The sequence below is a fragment of the Pinus tabuliformis genome, chromosome 1_1 (assembly GCF_031772625.1).
Source record: "Pinus tabuliformis cultivar Carrire ecotype Pingquan chromosome 1_1, CPIR1, whole genome shotgun sequence".
Classification (NCBI taxonomy): Eukaryota; Viridiplantae; Streptophyta; class Pinopsida; order Pinales; family Pinaceae; genus Pinus; species Pinus tabuliformis.
In genome coordinates, this window is record NC_142297.1 from 324,648,123 (window position 1) to 324,657,045 (window position 8,923).

Sequence of the window (8,923 nt, forward strand, 5' to 3'; positions counted from 1 at the left end):
TGACATTAAAATTTGTCGTTTGGTGCAATTCTAACAGCTAATTGTAAATTGTGTAGGTCGAGCCTGAGGAAGAGTTCCTGGCAAAGCCTCTTCATAATCTAGATCAGAGAGAAACCACATTATGGAAGCGAACCATCCCCTAGGTTAAAGTGCAATGGAAGCACTTTGGCCCGAAGGAGGTCACTTGGGAAGAAGAAGAGATCATGTTACAAGCCTATCTGACATTATTTTCTTAGAATAACATCAGGGATGATGTTCCTCATAAGGGGGGAGAGCTGTAACACCCCTTGTTGCACAACATTTACCTTTGTTTCTACCAAGCTTTACGCAGAACTTACAAACTTTTAATTTTACTTAACATAGTGGTTAAGAAATTAAGGTTGGTAAAAGCCAAAGCATCACGAAATTTTGTTTAAAGAAATTGAAAAGTGTTTAATTAAGGAAGAACTGAATGGATACAATTACAATAACTCCTTGAACAGTTAGAATAGTTGCCATCTCTTTTCCCTATAAGGAGGGGAAAAGAAGCAGGGAGGGCTGCTTGAAATTTGTTTTTCCTTGAGTTGGGCAGGAATAGCCAGTGGGAAAACAGAACTATGACAAACAGTCTAATTGGTGTGTGACTTGAGGTTGGAAAATAGTCCTGAAGCCCAAGATACCAGACTGTGTTAAGTTTAATGACTATCAGGAGCAAGAAGTGCTTGGGGGGTGACACTTGACATGATTGCCAGCTCCATGCTTGGGTGGTGAGGCCTTCTAGAAGGAATATTATTTTGCACAGTACTAAAATAATCATAAACAGATAAGTAATCGATTATGAGCTTATTATTGTCTGCTGGAAAAATATATTTGTTTAGGAACAAATACTTAAGTGTATCAGTATTCTTTGTTGTCTTTAAAATAGGCAAGTATTGTTATGATTAACCTTTTCGTATATTCTTCTATTACTATCATAGAAAGGTTTATTACATTTTCTTCGTCCCAACATCACATTATCAGTAAATAAAATACACGGCTACCATTCCTAAATCTGATGGAGATAATACAATGCCATTAACAAATGCAAGAATTATACAGACTCTATTATTATATATATATATATAACTGAAGACTGTAATTAATTGTTCACATCAGTACAAAACCATAAAATAATACCATCTATAATTATAGCAGAGAACTCTAAAACCAGACTTGAACTATAAATTCATTCCAATTTTTAAACGAGAAATTATGTTTATTAAAATTCTGAGATTATGAGTTTAGTTCCGACTTCCCTATTGTTTACAAGAATATTTGCTATGGAGGTAGAGTAAATAAAACATAATGCATTTAGCGGAGAAGACCATCAAGAAATATAAATGCTAACACAATTTCCAAACACATGAAGGACTTTCAGTATGAACTCACGGGTTCTTCTAGTTATATGGTTAATGCAATTAAATGACTATATTTATATTCCAAAACTGAGAAAAGTGGAAGGACTGTTTCCAGCCTCTTCCTTTCTGCAGAAAGGGCTCCGACTCAACAAGTCATACAACAAATATCAATATAAACCTTCAGGAGTGGTACATTGCAAATGTGAAATAAAGTACCTTAAGTCAGGCAGCGTATGCAATAAAATTCGTCACTGTTAAAAATATTACAGTAAAAAATAAGGAATTATACATTAAGGTATAACAGAACCAAAAATATGGATCAAAAGAACATTACAGCCAATCTATGCCTCATTGTATTCATCCAGCCGAAAAGGATATGAATTGCTAGTTGCGGTGAGGGTTTGGTCGTGCCGAGAGCAAGCAAACCCTCCCACCGTCTAAACTATACAACCCTTAGTTAAATATAGTCATTATACATCAACTAAAAATTAATACCCAGATCAATGTCATTAGAGTCTTTAATAGACCAACCTAGAGGCATAGAAGAGGGCACGTTGTTAGGATACCAGGCATAGTTACCTTCCAAGGGAATTTCAGCTCCATTACCAAAGCACAGAAGGTTACCTGCAAGACCCATCGGAGGTTTAGAACTCTAGATTCAGAACCCTTCACAATTTTTTATAAACAAAAACCACTCTCGCATTACCTGAAGAGAATCGTTCCGGTTGAGGAAGTTCTAAAGACCTAACTAAACAAAGGAAATGTTAAACCAATATCCCAAACAAAAGAAATTCGTACGTAGTTAATCTAGTGATAGGGAAAACCTAGAATTCTCTTGCAGAAGACTGTCCTCGTACTGACATCTTGACCGATGGAGACAATCTCCATTGAGTATACATGCAACAATATTCCGTCATCGGGTGCCATTCATGGTAAAGGAGAAGGATGAGAGAAAAGACAGCTAAGGGTTAGCTGACATCCTTACCTTATCACCAAACGCTCGCCAGAAGATGGCAGTTCATGAAGCTCTGAGCCGACGGTTTGCCCCTCATGGCCGAAAGGATTAGCGGACAGAACCTTAACACCCCTTTACTGTTCACATCTAGTTGCAAAGCTTCAAACACTTAGCGCCGCAAAAAAAATGAAATCAATACCCAACCGATAAGCATTGAAAGGTTAGGGTTAACAAGTGAAAGGTATAGGGCTGTTGGATCCACCTAACATGGATCTGGTGATGAATGGGCCTGCATTCAATACCCGAGCTCTCTGGCAGTAGGTCGGACCTCGGCATTAATTTGAAACCCTAAGTGACAGGCGGGAGAGCCATCATAACTCTGGAGGTGATGACAAGTGGAGTCAAGCCAATGCAGCATGTAAGCAATCGTACGAGATAAATCCGAGTGATATTATTCCAAACCCCTCGATAACATCAATCATATCTATGTCCATAATATAGTTTAAACATATAAGAATTAACATTTAAATATGGATTGGGTAATAATGGTTTATATGTTCTTATTCAAAGAATTTTTCTTTTATAGTAGGAAGTGTTACAAGCTTAAACACAAATTTGCAAACAAAACACACAAGTTGCGGTTCTTCTATTGATCACATAAAACTTGATAATTCCAATGAGCCTAGTGAAGAGTATTTAACTTTTTCCAACTAGTGACTCACCTAAAATATCTTGACATGCAGCCACACACCTAATTAGACTATGACTTAATTGACTTGACTCAACTCTACTATGACTTGACTTGACTCAACGCTTCAATACTCAACACTCAACACTGAGTTAATAGACTCTCTAATTTTAATCAACTCCTCATAAGAAAGTAATCAGCGTATTTAACAAAATCCAAAAGTTACTACATGTTTAATCGAGATGAAAGACCTACACTAGAAAATAAACATTTAATATATAAATATATACCTGTACTTCTAAAAATTATTAAAACATAAAATTTAATGCTAGATTTTCTATATTTTTTTATCACATTAATTTTGATATTAGTTTGATAATATGAATATTGGATTACGCATTAATGTAATAAATAAATAAAGTAATATGATAATACTAACATCAATATATATTGTTTCCCAAAGAAATATTACTTTCATTTAAAATAAATAAACACATAATATTGAAATGTTACGAATGAAATTTCAAAATAAATAAAATATATTATATAATACAAAAATTACGAACGTAGTTAAAAATGAATAAAATATATTATATAATACACAAATTAATAATTAATAATGTTTGATTTGGTCTATTTATTTATCACATTAATTTCGATATTAATTTCATAATATGAATGTTGGGTTTGCAATTAACGTGACAAATAAATAGAGCGAATATTATAATACTTACAACATAAATATCTATTATTTCATTAAAAAAATTACTTTTATTTAAAATAAATAAACACATAATATTGACATGTAATGAATATAGTTCAAAATAAATAAAATACAGCAGTTATATGTTCTTAATATAATTGATATAGTTAAAATGGTTATTTAAACATAGATTTCTTTAAAAAATTCCTCCACGATAATAAATTACATTGAAAGTGAATAAAAAATGTTTCCATATATATTCTATTCAATAAGATACACAAACTTTATAAGATTACCTATATTAATAGGTAAACTAGTTATTTTTAAATATGATTTTATGCGAATCGTTGAAAGATGGATAGATTGTATTTCTTCTAATTAAATAGCCGAAGTCCTTGTGGTCAGAGTTTGATGTTCACCGTTGTTATTTTCTCTTTATATATAAATTTATAAAATTAATTATTTAAAATTTTTTAATTAATTAATTTTATTTTCAAGTTATTAATATTTTTACTTAATATTTTAAAAAGATGGTTATAGGTTTAATATTTAGTTTGAGAAATTTTTATGAGGAACATTTACATTTTACATTTACATTTTTTTTTTTTGAAGATCTCATCTAGCCACGGCCTATATGACTAATTTTTTTTTTGAATAAATTACCTTTGAATAAATAACCTTCATATAACAGAGTGACTCAAAAATACACTCCATTATTCTTTATTCTATTTCACATAAATGCACATATTTTTAATAATATTATTAATAAAAATAAATATTTATTAAAACAAATAATGGTTAATAATAAAATATAGTTTTTTTTTTTAATTATGAAAATGCAAAGTAAACTTAACTACAAAGTTATATTTTGAAATCTCCAAATGTTTAAGAGATAAGCTCATTCCTCTAATCCCATTAGGATATGTTTTAGCACGATGTTTATCCATCCTGATCAACGCAAAAAAATGTTTAAACATGAAGGATACCATCACTATGAATTTGAATATGATTATGCTAAACAAACCGTAGTTGTTTCATGGCAGCAACTGCTTGAATGCGGATATGATAAAAAACTTTTAGTAAATAAAATAATACCCTAAAATTCCTTGTGTATGAGCTAATCGTTACAAATAATAGTGATTTCATGCTAGAAAATGTCTAATGTGAAAATTATGAAACAAATAGTACTCGTTTCATGCCAGCAACAGTTGAATATGACGAGAGGAGGACATTCAACTAATCTGTCGGCCATCCTTCAATAAATCCAACAGCTTTCGCGAACAACGCCAATTTACACGTGAACATGTACTTCGCATTCATCATGCCCGATATTTTCGCCGGACACAGACAATCGCACTGGAATTCACTCGAGAGAAATCGAGAGACAATTACAGCGACCATTCGAAAACAACAAATGGGAAAAAGAAGTAACCATTAATTCTACTTTATAGGGCTGCAATACCTAGAAAATCGGTTCTGATAAGACTCCACACAGTTTATGGGTGATAAGAAAGACAATTTAATTCCACTCATTGATCTTGGTCTTCAGGTATCTCTACACATGGAGGGGCCACGCTCGTGCTGCTTTGTCGATTCTGACTGCAGGTGGGCCTAAAAGTTCGTCTTCGAAGCATCTTGTCTATGGTACATAAGAACAGATTGGGCCACATTATTGTTATACACCATTACCATCTTTATCACATGAAGTCTCTGCTGCTGCTCATTAGATTCTCACTTTCACTTGTTATATATACAAAACGCATGCTTTCATTTCGCATAAGTCTTGTTTATGTTTGAATTTGATTTTCTACCCCCAGTCTTATCTAGTCTGTGGCAATGGCAAGAAGATTGAGAAATCCTCAAGTTATTCTTCGGAAGCAGATAATCAAAGTACTTTGCAAGTTTGCAGAGGGCTATAAGGCGACCAGATATGCCCTTTCTCCGAAGAGGACTCGGTACTTCATCATGGACGATGAGGCCCTGGGCAGCTCATGCAGTGCTTTACCCACAGATGTTCCCAAGGGACACTGTGCGGTGTATGTTGGAAAGGAACGAAGGAGGTTTATCATTCCTGCCACTTATTTCAATCATTCTCTGTTCCGAGCATTGTTAGAGGCGGCCGAAGAGGAGTATGGGTTTGGCCACAGGACGGGGCTCACCCTTCCCTGTGACGAAGTTGCTTTCGAATATCTGACGTCCATGTTTGGAAAAAAGGAATACGCAGTACATGCAAATTCGAAGCTAGATGAAATCCTTGATTTCAAAAAGGAGATGGGCTACGCATACTAAGTGTGCAGAATTATGCAATTTATCGTTCCTGTACACTCCTTTAACACGAGAGGAGTCATATCCTCAGCAACATTTGCCGTCTATGAGGATGAAACTTGAATCAATATTCTCGGATTTTAGCAATCTCAGGATGCATGGTAGTGGAAACGGTTAGGTGTAAATCCAGGCGCTTCTGCCGGAGTTAAGTTCCAGGGAAAGGAGCGTATGGAATTAAACAGCAACCAGTGAGCCTTTATCTAAAATTTGGCATAGCAGTCATGTTGAAATTGGAAACCCTTATTGAGGGTTCATGAGATAAATTTGCTCTCCCTCCGAAATGTATATATTTTTAAGGAAGATTAATGATATCGGAGGCCCTTATTGACAGCGGCCGAGATTGATTTTATTTTTGTCTACAGTGTATATATTTGTGAGAATATTAAAGGTTTGCAAGGTATACGATTCGATATTAGATTTGTTTTTACTTTTTGCATCGTCTATTCTTTTGTGGCGTTAGATGTATTAGACTTGATCGAGTTCTAGACTTGATGTTCATGCTATTACAGTTGATTATGTTCCAGCCTGGGTCATGAACTTGAACTGAGAGTCATGTTTACCTAATTTAACTGGGTATTGCCGGACACAAGGGCACAGAATTTCATTTCAATTATAGTAAACTTAGGCGGTTAATAAAGAGTTTGGATTTATTATAATTAAGATTAATCAAATATAGAAATAGGGGGGTGGAATGATGCAAATTTGTAACCATTAAAATAATTATTAAAAAATAACATTTATTATAATATTTTATAAATATTATTTTTTCCTTATAAAATTATTAATAACGGTAGATTATGATTTTGATGGTAGTAATTAAGATATAATTTATTTAACCTTAACCAACTAAGAGATTACTTTTAAAGAATTACATTTTATTTATATGAATTTTAAAGAATTACATTTTATTTATATGAATATTAAGATATTTTCTAACTTTGAAGATCAAGAAGCAGATAGTTAGTGTAAACATAATTTTGTAACTAAAATGGCATGTAAGTACATGATTGATAATTTAGTAAAAAATAATTTTACGGTGTTTCTGTATGACCAATATCCACGTTCACTACAAAATTTATGAGATTCTTTTTTAATTTTAAGAATGTTTATTTTTTTTGTGTAAGCTTGTGTGGTTTATACATAGAATTTTTAACAAAATTACATTGGAATATTTTAGTTTAATGCATTTCAACTACTATTTAGTGTTGTTCATCATCTCGTACTTTCTTAAGGTTCAATAGATCATATGTGCTAGTAAACGATAATCATAATTACCATCATTATATATATATATATATATATAAAATTGATTTTCCAAGTTAAACAAAAAAAATAAAAAGAAAACACCATTATTTAATTATTTTCAAAAAAATATTGAATTAGATTTCCTTAAAGCAACTACACTACTAAGCAAAAGTTCACTTAAAAAAAATAAATTATTTATTTTAAACCAGAGTCATATGGTAGCAATGTTATTGCCTTTGCCTTTTTTGCACATTTTCATCAAGTTGCTTTTGTTTATTGTGCAAAAATGACATGGGATATTATAATGAGGTCATCAACCCCACCCTAAAAGATCAAAAGTATCTCTCTGTTTTAACTAGCTCAAAGAAGAAAATTAATATAGCCAAGATTAGAACGAACTCTCATGAGCTTCATAGTGAAATGGGTTGTTGGGCAGTTCCTAAAACACCACGGATGGAAAGGATCTGCCATCTTTTTGAGAATATGAATATCCAGGATGAAAATCACTTCCTGTTAGAGTGCCCTGCTTACAACCACATTAGATCTCAGTTTCGTAATCTTTGTTGCAACACTAACCTTCGTAGCCTTTTACGATGTCAAAATTATAGCGAGCCCAGGAGGTTTCTCTCCAAGCTTTTTGAGCATAGGAATAAAATCATAAATCAAACTAAATAATTCATTTCTTTAGGTCCAAAAGACCAAAATTTGGTCTCACTGTACCTGAACCCTCATCATCAATATTCTTAAAAATCAAAAAGAAAATCAAAATTATTTAAAAAATGAATAATGTTTTTGATTTTTTAATATAAAATTGAAATATAATAGGTATATATTAAAAATGAATCTAAATTTATATTACTTTTCTATTTATTATAAAGATGAAAAGATTAAATTTTTCAAGGAGAAATTTGTATTGAGAAGGATTTATTTTTTATAAGTTAAAATGGATAATAATAATAATAATAATAATAATAATAATAATAATAATTATTTTTTATAAGTTAAAATGGATAATAATAATAATAATAATAATAATAATAATAATTTAAGAAAAGAAAATTAGAGGGATAACTTATTAGTAGGATAAGGTACTTAGTTTTGAATCCGTAACCTAGAATAAGGAGGAAGATATGTAATTCATTTTATAATTAATATGGAGTTAATACTATATATAGAGAGAAAGAGTGTCAATTTTTGTAAAAAAAATTTAAACTCGACAAACCTCCTAAAATTTTAAATTTTAGCCTTGAAAGATTTGAATATTTGAATATTTAATAAATTTAAAATAAAGATAAGTTTTAATTAATTTAATTTTAAAATTTTTATTGCTTTTATTAAATAACTAAATTTATTAACTTAAATTATCATATATTAAATATTAACAATTTATAGCTTATAGCTCATGCCTCCGAAAGCAAAGCCCTTTCTAAACTATAGTAGGGGTGGGGGCCCATGGCCGGTTCAAGTCCTAGACAGAAAGCGTTACGGAAAGGCTTTACCAGTGAGAGGGAAACACCTCCGTCATCGACCAGAGAGAGTTTGCGGAGGAAGGAAGCCAAACGCGACCAGAGAGAGTTTGCGGAGGAAGGAAGCCAAACAAAAGAGAAGTTTAGGATGGATGTCCCAACTAG

General features: G+C 31.9%; 1 pseudogene; it reads left to right on the plus strand.

The window, feature by feature from the left end:
* Positions 1-5,495: 5,495 nt before the first annotated feature.
* LOC149212877 (auxin-responsive protein SAUR23 pseudogene) lies at positions 5,496-6,396 on the plus strand (annotated as a pseudogene).
* The last annotated feature ends 2,527 nt before the right edge of the window (positions 6,397-8,923 follow it).